This window comes from Pimephales promelas, chromosome 12, assembly GCF_988280905.1.
Source record: "Pimephales promelas chromosome 12, fPimPro1.hap1.1, whole genome shotgun sequence".
Classification (NCBI taxonomy): Eukaryota; Metazoa; Chordata; class Actinopteri; order Cypriniformes; family Leuciscidae; genus Pimephales; species Pimephales promelas.
In genome coordinates, this window is record NC_142780.1 from 16,399,027 (window position 1) to 16,412,976 (window position 13,950).

Here is a 13,950-nt window from a genome sequence, read left to right on the forward strand (position 1 = left end):
TATGTGTGTGTGTAGAGAAATAATGGGCCTACTTTAAATCGTATTGATTCATATAAACTGCTCGTTTTATATTTTATTGTCACACTTTAATGGGTAAGGGAATTTATTTAATGGCCAAATCAAACAGAAACATGTAAGGCTATTATTTGTTCACATACAGTAACATTGAAACCATGGAGTGTGTTGTGGTGGCTTCATCTGATAGAGCTTCTTACACAGGCTACTGGCTGCTTTATTTTAAAAAAGCACCAGATGGTGCTGTTCTTGACACTCACAAAGCTTTGAATCTTTAGAACAGTAAGGGGAAAGCCTCATTGCTTCATTTCCCCATCCCTTCCTTACACTCTGTTCCTTTTCCCTTATCTTTTACCTCAGAATAATCATCTGGCATTTGCAATGGCTTCTTTTTCTTCCACTTATTTCCAATCACACTCACACCCTCAACATCCATCACTACCTACTCCACCCAAGTCACGGCAATAATGAGGGCTTAAATACACAGTCTAATGACAAGACAAGGGACACCTGTGAACAATGAACTGACGATTAACCAATGACAAGACACATGGCAAGATCACATGACAAACAACGAAATAACATGACATGACAGACATGGAACATGACATGTACAAACCAAAACGTGACAGTGACAAGACAAATTCATGACAATAATGCTTTACAATGAACTGCATATGGCAATTTATCTGTTCAAATAAAACTATAGTATACAAACTGCATCTTTGCATCACTTTTACAACATGTCAAGTCCTGCAGTTCTTGGCATCTCCTAAAAGCCAAGCCAATGTTGATTCTCATTTTATTACGAGCTCTGCTACGTTCGCTCTTTTGCCAGCAGACTCTCCTCTGTTTGGCATTTTTATTGAAATGGTGATTCTCTAGAGTTTGGAGATTTAGCGTTCTCCATGTCAACTTTTCTCTCTTTTTGTGACAACTAATGCCAATCAACACAAAGTCCCTGGAATATCTTTTCTCTATTTTCGGATATGACAAGACATGCACAAGCGAGTGACATATCTACGACAAAAACCATCCCGCCAGGGCTAAAATACACTTAATAGGTTTACCATAGTTAATCAGACCAAGATTTACACACAGATTTAACAGGACATAAACATACTTTATCACAACAAGAAAACATTAAACATGAAAGTATTGTGCAATCATTTCTCCTTGTTTTTGGCAGAAAAGGGTTTTTTAAAACTGAGTTTTATATAGAACCCAATTGAAACTTAAGAGGCTTAAACTGTTTATTATAAATAGAAGCAGACAGACTGGCTAAACCGACCGTCTGCTTGCAGCCATATAGAGCGACACAGAGGCTCGTTCACCTAGATATCATATAGAGACTGTGTCTGTTCCCCGAATTTGGATATCCAAAAAACGTCAGATTAAAAATTTAATTGATGTTCAACAAATAAAAAACAGATATAATACAAATGAGCAAATGATAAAGCTTGGGTTGCTCAATATTAGATCCCTTACTTAAAAATCGCTCATAGTTAATGACATGATTTCTGATTATAATCTAGATGTTTGGAAGGAAAAGTCTAAATATAAATGGAATCAGTACAAAAAATGCATAATATTAAAGATGAACGAGAAACAGTGAGTGTTCTTTGCCATCGCGGCTATTTAACTGCAGCAAACGGGCAAATACCGGTCTATCTGGGTTCCCAAAACCATTCGGTCATGGAGTCAGTATGGTGAACACCACTGCATGTACACGGAGATATATCATAAATTATGGGACAGTTTCTGACTGCTAAAATGAGCTTCTCATTCAACTCGGTCAGACTCAGCATTGAAGAGTGACGCGCTCCACTGACTTCACTCCTATTGGTTGTCGCTCGTGAAAATCGCTTTTCATTTGCATAAAGTTAAACATTTCTCTACTTTGACGCGTCGCTGGACACGCCCCACCAGTTGCGACCGCGCGTGTCGCCGGAAGTCGCCCACTCACCATTGAAAATGCATGGTATCATGTCGCTTGGTCATTTGTGGAATTGCATTAGCATGGTTTGAATCATACTTATCTAACCGTCATCAGTTTGTAGCAGTAAATGAAGAGATGTCTTATCGATCACAAGTTCAGTATGGCGTACCCCAAGGCTCAGTACTAGGACCGCTGCTATTCACTCTGTACATTGCTGCCATTAGGAGATATCATTAGGAAACATGGAATTAGCTTTCACTGTTATGCTGATGATACTCAGGCCACGTCCACACGAAGACAGAGCTTTCCCTATCCGATATTTTTTTTTCTCGTTCTCGTCCGTAAACACGGAGGCGTCTCGAAAAATATCTGAAAAACCACTGAAACCGACTCGAAAAACCACTGAAACCGACTGAAAACGATGTAGTAGACATCCAAGACCAGTATGTGGCGCTGTAATTCTGCCATAGAGATACACTAAAACTGCGAGAAGAAGACTTAGAGCATGCGCATAAAACCTTGCGCCCTGTAGGCAGTAAAATAAAAGGCTATGAAAGAATATTACACACAGTTGCTTATTTTCTTTTTTACCAAGGACTTTATTGAACAACCATAAATTGCCTGGTACAAAATAGGGAGTCACGATATTCGATTAGTTAGCTGACTTAGAAAGCTTACCACAAAGAACCAGCCGGCAAAAGTAAATGTGTCAAATATAGACATTTTAATTGTTTATTAATTAACTAAATTTCTGTGTGATTCTTGACTGAAAATAGAAGTTGATGAAGCTGACTCGCCACTTTGCAGTATTGAACGCACCCACGGAGTAGGCTAATGCACTTCATACGGATTAGGCTATAAGAGGGAGTATCTGTTTCTTTTCGTTTTGAATTGTTGTTTGTCAATGTTGTTTAAACTTAGACATTTCAAGAGTTTCGGATCATTTATGAGACGAGCTCCAGTTCATGAGCAATTTAAGTTATATCAACACAGTCTCATGAAGATGCGTATCTATACCACGAGTGTCATTTCTCGTGGCATTTATACGGCAAAAGTGTTTTTTTCGTGTATATGGTACGCACTAAAAAACCTTGGGTTAGGTTTAGGGGGGAGGGGGGTGGGGAGTTCGTGCGTATTATACGCAAAAAAGTGCGTATCATATGTACGCGAAAATCGCGTGCCATATACACACAAAAACTGTTTTTGGCGTATAAATGCCACGAGAAATGACATTCGTGCCATAGATACGAACTTTCATGAGATCGGGCTGCAACACACCGGAACGTCCATGTCCTGATTATATTCTGCTATAGCCTATATTTGCTTCTTTTATTAAAACCAGGTAACTGGTTGATGAAACATTTATTAAAATAAAGATAAAATTTATTAAAAAACGAAATTCACTTCAAAGAATGGCTTTATACAAAACAAAATTTAATGTGGTCAAAATTAGCTCTCCCGATTTAGCCTTTGGCGCATAGGCTATATGCACCTGATATGCACACGGTTCACTTTTCATAGATTCAATAAACATTTACTTTACATAGATTCAATAAATAAAAAAAAAACATATTTAAACATAAATATTAAACTAAATACATTTCTTTAATGGACATAAAACGTAGGCCTACGCTTAACCTACAGGGAAATGTAATGAGTGGAACATTGCAGGGGTGTGTTTTTGAATAGCCAATATAATCAAATAATTCCTGTCGATCGTCAAATATTATTTTTGCTTTAAATCCCAATCCCTATAATACGAAATCTCTTTATCAGACAACAGACAAGCAGCATACGAAAGAAAGTAGCCTATAGGCCTAAAAAAATAAAAACACATTCAAGTAAATGATAAATAAAAGTACAAGAGGCTCAGAGTTTCTGCCGCATTATATTAAATTATATTATATTAGATTATATTAGATTATATTATTATTCAAGCAGTTCGGCAGTTGTTGTCTGACTAGTCGACACGTGGGGTGATGACATCATCGTTTCACAAAATATACGGATTGGCCGTACACACAAAACCGCAAGGGTGTCGTTTTCAGATTTATCCACCTTGGGACCCGGTGTCAAAAAATAGCGGTTTCACTCTCCCAAAACGCTGGATCCGTGTGGACGAAACGCCAATACGTATAAAAATGTATACGTATACAGCAATACGCGTCTTCATGTGGACGGGGCCTCATCTGTATATCAGCTGAATATCAGCTGCTGCTCTGTTAAGTCTTCGTTGTCGGTTAGAAACCTGGCTGTGCTCTTTGATTCCAATCTTCATTTGAAAGTCACATGTCTAGTATCGGTAAAACAGCATTTTTACATCTTTGAAATATATCTAAATTACACCATATGCTTTCATTGACAAATGCGGAACAATTAGTTCATGCGTTCATTACATAAAGACTAGATTATTGTAATGCTCTGGGTGGTTGCCCTGCACGCTTAATAAACAAACTCCAGCTAGTTCAAAATGCAGCAGCTCGAGTTCTTACCAGAACCATGAAGTATGACCACATTAGCTCGGTTCTGTAAACACTGCATTGGCTGCCTATTAAACATCGCATAAATTTTAAAATATTGCTGATTACTTACAAAGCACTAAATGGTTTAGCTCCCAGTACTTGAGCGAGCTCTTAACGTATTATAGTCCTTCACGTCTATTGCGATCTCGGAATTCCGGCCAGTTGATAATACCTAGAATATCAAAATCGACTTCAAGCAGTAGACTTTTCCTATTTAGGACCAAAACTTAGGAACAATCTTCCTAAGATTTTAGGAAGCAGACACACTCTGTCAGTTCAAATCTAGACTAAAAACTCATCTCTTTGGCCTATCATACACATAACACTCCTTAATTTATAATTAGGCTGCATTATTTAGATTAGCCGGAACCGGGGACCTTCTATGGTGGCCCTGCGCCTGGACCCATCCCAACTCATCCTTAAATGGATAGTTCACTTTGAAATTAATTTTTGAAACGTTTTAGCTTACCTCAAGGGCATCCAAGATGTAGGTGTCTTTGTTTCCTCAGTATTTTCAATTTTGACATTTTTCGGTCAAACCGGTGTTGTCTGTCAGTCATATAATGCAGGTTTAGGGGGTCCACCTCAAAGAGAATGCACAGAGAAGTCAAAATTAAAAATGATTTAATGATTTGTGAATGTAATGATGGCCTAAGACACGAAACAAGCGGTTTGTGTGAGAAAACGAACAGTATTTATGTAGTTTTTACCTCTTGTTAAAGCTGGGATATACGATTTCAAAGATTGCTCATTATTTATATCCTTGTTTATATGCTGGTTATGGTTATATAGTACAATCCTAACAATAAGAATAGAAAAAAGAATGAAAAAATCCATTCACTCTATTGGCTGTACAGCTGCAGGGAAGTTGACCAATGTAAGCTGTCCGGCTGGACAGCTTACATTGGTCAACTGCTCTCATCCAATCACCAGCTCCACTTGAAACTCCACCTGGCGCTCGCGTCTCCAACCCAACCCCACCCGCCCCCCTCCTTGCGCGAGGCCGCTGACAGACTGTCTATGGTAGCTAGCTAAGTAGCGTCAGATCAGCAATGGCTAAAGCAATGGATAAAAATATAAACAACAGAAGCAAGCGGCCCCTGCTTTCCCCTACTGTAAAGTTTGGACGAAAGAGAAAGTCTGTAAAGGAAAGAGCAGAGATTAAAAAAAAATGTTACGCCGGACTCTACGTAGGATAAATATATGGTCCACTTTGACCGTTGGAGGAAGCTTCATGGAGATCTGGGACCGAAAACCGATGCTGACACGGGCACGGCTGACTTTTTGTTGAGCAGGTAAACATTTATTTATATTTTATGTTGTGACGTGTTACATAAATAGATTTTTATCAGTTTGACAACTTGCTCATGCTGCCGGTCGGCATTGGAATGTTAGCCGTTTAGCATCGCCTATCACGAGTCAAAGTAATTATATTTCTTGAAGTGCTTGAATATATTTCAGTATGCCTAGCGGGTTTCTGTTCGAGCCGATCGGAAGTTGAACAAGATGTGCTGTGTGCTACTATAACAATTACTGAAAACCTTGGCAATACTAGTAGTATTATACTAATGGTGGTGGGGAGTTTAGAACATTTCATGTGTTGCTAATCTTGCGTTGACGTGAACTCAAAAGTGACACAGGTCTTGGATCAGGTAGCACAGAGGGGAGGGGTGTGTGTGTGTGGAGGTGGCGGGATGAGTTTTTTAAAACTTCCCTACCATCTCAGGCTTTCTCGACCGATTTTTAACATCGAATACCATAGCTTTAACAGCTATGTCGAACTGATTTGAATCAGATGTCCAACTGAACCGAACTGAACCGTATCCAACGTTACGCTGGAAGTGATCTCTCACGCGTATACATCACGCATTGTTTACACTGAGATTTCGTAAGTTTTACCTTTCACTAAACATATTTAGATGTACGGGAAATCGCAATGGAAGACGATTTCGATATATCTAAATATGTTTAGTGATGTTCAGTGATGTGTGACCCTTGTCTTTAATCCAGTTCTGGGCCACTTCAGCGCCGTCATTCTTTGCACTTGGGCCGAGGATTGGGTTCACATGGTTTGGGTAAGATTAGGCTGGGTTATGGCTCAGTTTTGGGGTTTCTGGTTAAAGGGTGGTGTCGATATGGTTAACTTATGGCTGAGAATTGGTACCAATAATAAAACCTGTTTTGGCCCAGTTCAGGGCCAGTTAAGGGTGATTAACTTGCTGAGATTCAGGCCAGTTATGGCCCACGTGTGACCCTTGTCTATAATCCAGTTCAGCGCCATCATTCTTTGTTGTACTTGGGCCGAGGGAAAAGTGATTGTGTGGGCTGGAGCTGGGCCAGAAAAAAAATTGCTATGTGGGTTAAAGCTTTCCCAGACAGCAAACTGACATTGAGTCAACGTGGAAACGACGTCTCTCATGACATTGAAACAACGTTGATTTGCTCATCGAATTAACGTTGAACCAACGTCAGACGCGGCAATCTTCAAAGCTAAATGAAATCGAAAATTGGTTTGCTTTCATAATGTTGAAACAACGCGTTGATTTCAAGTTGATTTTCCGTTAGTTTTGAAAGAATGACGCATCTGACGTTGGTTCAACGTTAATTCGATGAGCAAAACAATGTCAGATCAACGTTGTTTCGATGTCATATTTCCACGTTGATTCAATGTCAGTTTGCTATCTGGGTTGCCAGATTGAATAATTTTTGTATACTTCATTTAACTTTTCTTTTCTTTTTGTCCCCAAGGTACCATGAAAACAGTGACTAAGAATTAAAAATATTGACTGAGAAGAATGTGGAAATCGTTGTTGGTGCTGTTGCCATGATGAATCAAAATTTCTGAGCTCCGTTAATCATGGTTTCACAGTTGTGGTGCACATGCTTAACTCATAGTCAGTCTACTCAAAGTTGATTGAATAAACCCAATTTTGTTCTGAAAACAAAAACTCAAGAGTTACCCTACAGGTATCAAGTTCAAGTTTTAACTCTGAATTGGTTGAACCTCCTTATTGAAACAGGCCCCAAAACACAAGAAACAACAAAACATCCACATAAAGACCTGACCAAGAACAAGTGGAACACAAGGACATTGTCTGATTCCAAAAGGTGAAAATTGCTGCCGAAGACTGTGTCGCATCCTTTCTACAGTACTACCTTCATCATACCGATTTTTTTACGGAAGCATAATCCCATGCTATATGATATCCCACAATCCATGTCCTTTCAATTCTTTGACATTTGGGCTGAAAAATAAAAAGGGCAATCTGAAAGTTGCGGTTGGTGGACAGCTTGTGTGTATACTTTTGATCAGCTTTTCACTTTTGACGTAATTTCTAGCAAGAAATATCGTAGTAATTAAACATTTACATGGTTCCCACCAGAGATCTCTCTATCTTTAGCATTTCCAGCACATCTACAGTCCATTCCTCCAGAAGTTCAGTGTCTTTTAATTGAAAAGTGGGTATTTTCGGAAACGTATGGACATTTATTATAGAAATCCTTTTACTCTTTGACAATAGTGCAGGTTCTCATGGATAGACATATGGGAATGTAAATCAGCAGCTAAATGGACCATCCCACAATTCATTTGCATATTGCCATTGTTCCCTTAGTTGCTCTTTTGGCTGATTCCCCTTGACCCCCAAGAACAAACCCCACAATCAATTCAACCTAACCTTAGCATGGCTGACCTCACCTTCACTCCTCCCTGAAATAAAGCAGCCTGGACACGGATTTGTACCTCAGACCACAGTCATCTCTGCCTAGAACTGCACAATCAATCCTCCCATGGCATATTAATTCCCTTATTACATTTCAGTTTGAAATCAATTATAATTGCCTTTACCAAAAGTACTTAAATGTTTGTTTTTATTTTTAGTCACTGTTAAGTACTTACATGTTTTAATCCCAGCACATCTAAATTTTTTGTATGAAAGTTTTCAAGTATGAAAAAGTATATATCTATAAATAAGATAAATTACATTTCTATTATAGTTTTGTTAGATGGTTGGGTGGATTTTTGTCACTGCTTTTGAGGAAGCAATCCTGGGACATTCCACATGCGCTGGATCACACGTACATGGTACGTAATACCAATAAGAGTTCGAAAACAGATGTCACGAAATGACTCTTGTTAATAGGCATCGACCGTTACACATTAGCGGTTTTTAAGCAGATTTGAATGCCAGCTAAAGACCAGTCCATGGATTCCGCACAAACCCTCATCAATATCCTTTATTATTGCGCAGTTCAATGTTAATGTCTTGTTGAAGCCCTTGTGTCAGCAGCTGCAGTCCCACCAACCCCTGCTCCTTTCTCACCCTCCTCTCCTCTTGTGTGTTGTCCAGCTGCTGGTGATCCCTGACCTCCTGACCCTCACTCCTGACCTCAGCGAGTCTTTCCCACGCCACACCCTTTTGTGTGAAGTTTGCTATGGCAACACAGTGGTCAGTGGTAATATATACATTATCCTGCTAAAGGGACATTTCATAAAGGAAATTATTTGACTTAGCACATGAAGCAGAATCACTAAACCCAAAGAGTCAACACATTAGAGTTGCTTAAGATATAAGAAATAAACAAAAAAGTTAAGGTATTTGATAAGGTGTTACTATAGTGTTGAAAGGGGGAGGAGTTCTTGGGCCTTATCTTACAGAAGATCTTTCCTGGAAATGTATGTACATCACAGGCAAATCAACACATCAGTTGACGTTTGGCCAGGTTTAAGGTTCCCCAAAAAATACTGAGGACTTACTGGTGCTGTGGAGAGCCTACTCAAAGGGAGTGTTGTTCCTGGTTTGGAAGCAATCTGGACAAGACTTTCTCAACATCAGAAAGTCTTGTCCAGAGTGCTAAGATCAGCACAAAAAGCCATCAGGACTTCACTCCCTGGCATAAAAAAAAATCAAACAAAAAAAAAAACATTTACACTCAGAGATGCAGGACCTGGGCCAAAATAATTATCAAAGACTTTCATCATTCGGAACACAGCTTATTGTCATTGCTCCCATCAGGGAAGCGTTACAGGATCATGAGAACCAACACAGAAAGACTGAGAAGGAGTTTTTATCCAATTGAATGAGTCGAATCACATATAAACACATATATTACATAAAAAACACAGACATGATCATGTTCTATATATTATTGGTGTATTTGTTTTTATCTTATTGTTTTTAGTATTTTTGCATTGTGGGAACTAGGGGGAAATCATTTCACTACATTGCATCACATGTATGTATGTGACAAATAAAGAACCTTGAACTAGTTGGTTACTGGGGCATCGTCGGCCTTCAGTGTAAGTCTATGTTTTTCTACTCAGTTTGTCATATGCCAGGCTCAAATTGTATTCATAAAATCTCAGAAAAGTAAAATACACTTTTTATACCTTACATCAATAAAAACACATTATGCAGCACGGTTTAATGCATTTAAATTAGAAGTCTGCTTACTAGTGAGCATCCGTTAAAGTGAAGCCTGGGTCAATGACATTGAAAAATCATGTCTACTCAAGCTAATCATTTAGCAAGTTCTCAGAAATTTATTTGTATTCATGTTAATTTATTGACTCTAAAATTGACTCTAAATATGTCATGTGGTGTAACCATCAAGTAAAATTAATAGCATATTTTCTTCACACCTTGAATGTATAGGTGTACGTATATATGTGTACACATAGTTTACGTATATATGTGTTAATATTTGTATATATTATTAATATTAATATAATGTTAATATTATTTATATGTATTTTATAATAATTTAAGGTTACACTTTATTTCGATAGTCACTTTAGACATTCTACTAACTATAAGTAACTTTTCAACTACATGTCAACTAAGTGTCATTAGAGTATTAGTAGGCTGTAGTAGACTGTCAGTAGACTGTTAGGTTAGGGTTAGGTGTTAGGGTTCAGGTTAGGAGAACAAGTTGACTTGTAGTTGCTAAGTTACTTACAGTCAGTTGAATGTCTGTTGAGGGACAAAATAAAGTGTTAGCAGATATTAAGCTGACAGTCTGCTAATACTCTAATGATAGTTAGTTGACATGTAGCGGCAAAGTTACTTATAGTTAGTTGAATGTCTACAGTGGACTATCAAAATAAAGTGTTACCTAATTTAAATTATTTATTTTCCATTCATTAAATACATATTAAATGTAGCATGCATTTGATATAATATTTAGTCGATTTAAGTCATGTGTGAAGTACAATTTTAATGTATTGTTGAATAATTAATACATAGTACAAAGCATTAGCATGATATCATCATATCACAAGCACCATTAAATAAAGGCAGCATTTTCCCTATTCTTTTTTGCTTGTTTGTTTTATACAACAGTGCATATTTTTTTTTTCTAATTTCTGCTTGATTTTCAGACATGTTTGATTCTTGAAATCAGAGGTCTTCTTTGTTAATCTGTAATATGTCAAAGACAAACTTTAAAAGCAAATTGTAACCATTAGATACCTGTGAAATGACAACTTAAGATAAAGTCTTGGAAAGAGTACAGTTTTCTCAGCATGTCCTTGAGCCATATTTTCTCAGACTCAAGGGCTTGAGACACTCTCTCCATCATATTGACTATATCTGCAACTCAGTCATACAAGCCAATGTACTTACTCTTGCATCCATCCACCTGTCATCTATACTTCTCCCTCACTCTCTCCCTCTCTCTCAACCCCTCGACCCCCCAATCCTGTCACTTTCTCAGTGTATTGTAGTACAAGAGATGTTCTCTTTTCAGGCCTGGTCTCTTAGGCAACCCCACTGCTGCATGTAATGAGATGGATAGAAGGAAAGGGAGAGAAAGATGTGGACACACACACACAGATACCGACAGAGACGGAACAGAACGCTGACCAAGACGGTCACTGACCACAAAACTCCTGTATGGATTTAACAACATTTGAAGTTCATGACGATTTTGGACAACTAAATGTAAGTTGGAAAAGAATCACAGTGGCATGGGATTTCTAGTAAATTCAACAATATAATCATTTAACTGGATGTGCTTATTTTGATTGGTTTGGCATGGGAAAGTCAATCAGGATTTACAAGAATCAGGATTACAATAGGACAATAAAGCTCTTCATAGAGTTTTAATAATGTAATATAATATATTTAGATTGAAAGTTTATCTATATCAGTGAAGCTTCTGAAGATGTAATGTGGTGGTACTTTTTTATACAAGTCCATGATTTATATGTATGATTTACTGTCTGTTTCAGAAGACATTTGTTGTCATCCTGTTGTCTGCGTAGCAGCTGGATTTCGGTGGCCCTTCTCCAGTGTCTCCTGTCATTTACAACCTGGCAGTCAGAGACTGATTGTCCAAACGCAATTCTTGCGTCTTCCTGATCATTGTGCAGGAGTTGTGGATGGACATCATGCCTCTGGCTAGCCGCCTCCATCAATCTGAGATACATGACCTAAAAGAGGAAAAAAAGATATGATGAAGGAAGGGTCTTGCATCCTAATGTGTGAAAGAGACTTTTTGGAATTTCTATCAGAATTGGGAACCAATTCAAAAATATCCTTTTGGGATTAAGATCCTTCAGGAAAAACTAAAATTCCTATTTTAGCTTTTGATGCTGATTTTTATCATCCAGGTGGATATTGTGCCATTTTTAACAGAACCCTCCTTCTATTGTAGTCATGTCTTGCGACTGGGCGTTCCCATAAGTGTTCCGATCATAAACAGAAATTCTATTTTTTAAATAGATTTAAAATTTATCACAAAAAAAGAAGGTGAAAGTGAGGTTAATTATGTGAGGCGAGTTTATCTAGAAAGGGGTAAGGACAGCTTGTGGAGAAGTTATACTCTATATACTTTGTGTGTGTGTGTGAGTGTGTATGTGTGCAACTGAGATTTGCCTTGTCAGTGGGCCTGTTGTGCTTTGGCTGGGTCATTTGCATTTTTAAAACCACACACACACAAATAAAAAAGGAAGTTTTAAGTACACACACACACACACACACACACACACACATACATTCTGACCATGATTGACCATGTATTTATTTGATTATAAAATACAGTAAAACTGTAATTTTGTGAAACATTATTACAATTTTAAACTGTTTTCTATTTTAATATATTTGAAAATGTAATTTATTCATGTGATTCAGCACAGCTGAATTTACAGCAGCCATTACACATGGACATAAAGTGTGTTGGATCAGCATTGAAATTTTGATGAAAATCGACAACACACATGGTTAATGAACACAAGATCATTCAGTATCTCTGCAGAAAACTAGTGGGTGTTTCTCAATCAGTGGGGCATTTTCAAACCACGATGGGCATTTTTAATAGCTTTACCTGATTTGCTCTAATCCACTAGGGGCTTGGTTTATCGGTGGGCCCTCGTGATATTAGGCTTCTTCGTCTTGACCCGGTGCACAGACCGATTGCTATCTGAAATCAAATACCGCGAGAGCGATTAGAGAGCAGACGGCTCCTTATGCTTTTGAATCGTTCTCAGGGTACTTTGATGCCATAAACCGATCGGTCTGTGCAGTGCAGGTTCAAGTCAAACAAGCCATTTAGCAAGTCAGTTGAAAATAGGCTTGAGATGCGCCTTGCCTAGTCTGAAATGTATGCGAGAGTAGGCGGCTGCAGTGAGGGGAGGAGTGAAAAAGCGCAGGCAAGCTCACAGTGATCTAACACCTGTGAGATCAAAGATGGATATCGCGGGATTTACTGTACGTTCATGCAGTGTTGCTAATAAACTGGATGTAATTTAAGTTATGTTGATTATACTGTATATGAAAATAAATATAATGAACAAGACACCCAAAGTACTTGTTATTTAATTCCATTCCAAATACGTGTTTGTCAATCATTTTTTCTTTATACAGATGTGTGTTTTTTATTGTTTAAAAAAAAAAATTATAATAATTATATTGCATAACCCTTAGAGAACCCACTCATTTGTACACTGTAAAAATGACATTGCATAACCCAAACACAAATTCAACAGTTTTATAGAATAAGGAGGTATGGCAAAAATGACAACAAACATTAGTTAATTTGATTGGTGGTTCATTGACAAGCCCTTTGGTTACTATGTAACCAAACTCTGTTTTTAGTTTCAAGTTTAGACACCTGTCTAGTTTCATTTCCCAAATTATGTTATTTATTCACACAATCAAGGGTTTTCTTCCATGAGACACACATACATTCATCCAAAGTACAAAGCATCTTAGTACATTGTTTCAGAGTGTTAGCATGTCAAATAAGGACAAGGGCATCCAAGATATTGGTGTCTTTGTTTCCACAGTATTTTCAATTTTGATATTTTTAGGTTAAACCATTGTTGTCTGTCAGTCATATAATGCAGGTCTATGGTCACCACCTCAAAGAGCATGCACAGAGAACTCCAAATTAAACATGATTTAATAACTCGTAAATGTAAGTACACATTGATGGCCTAAGACACAAAGCGAGCAGTTCGTGTGAGAAAACAAA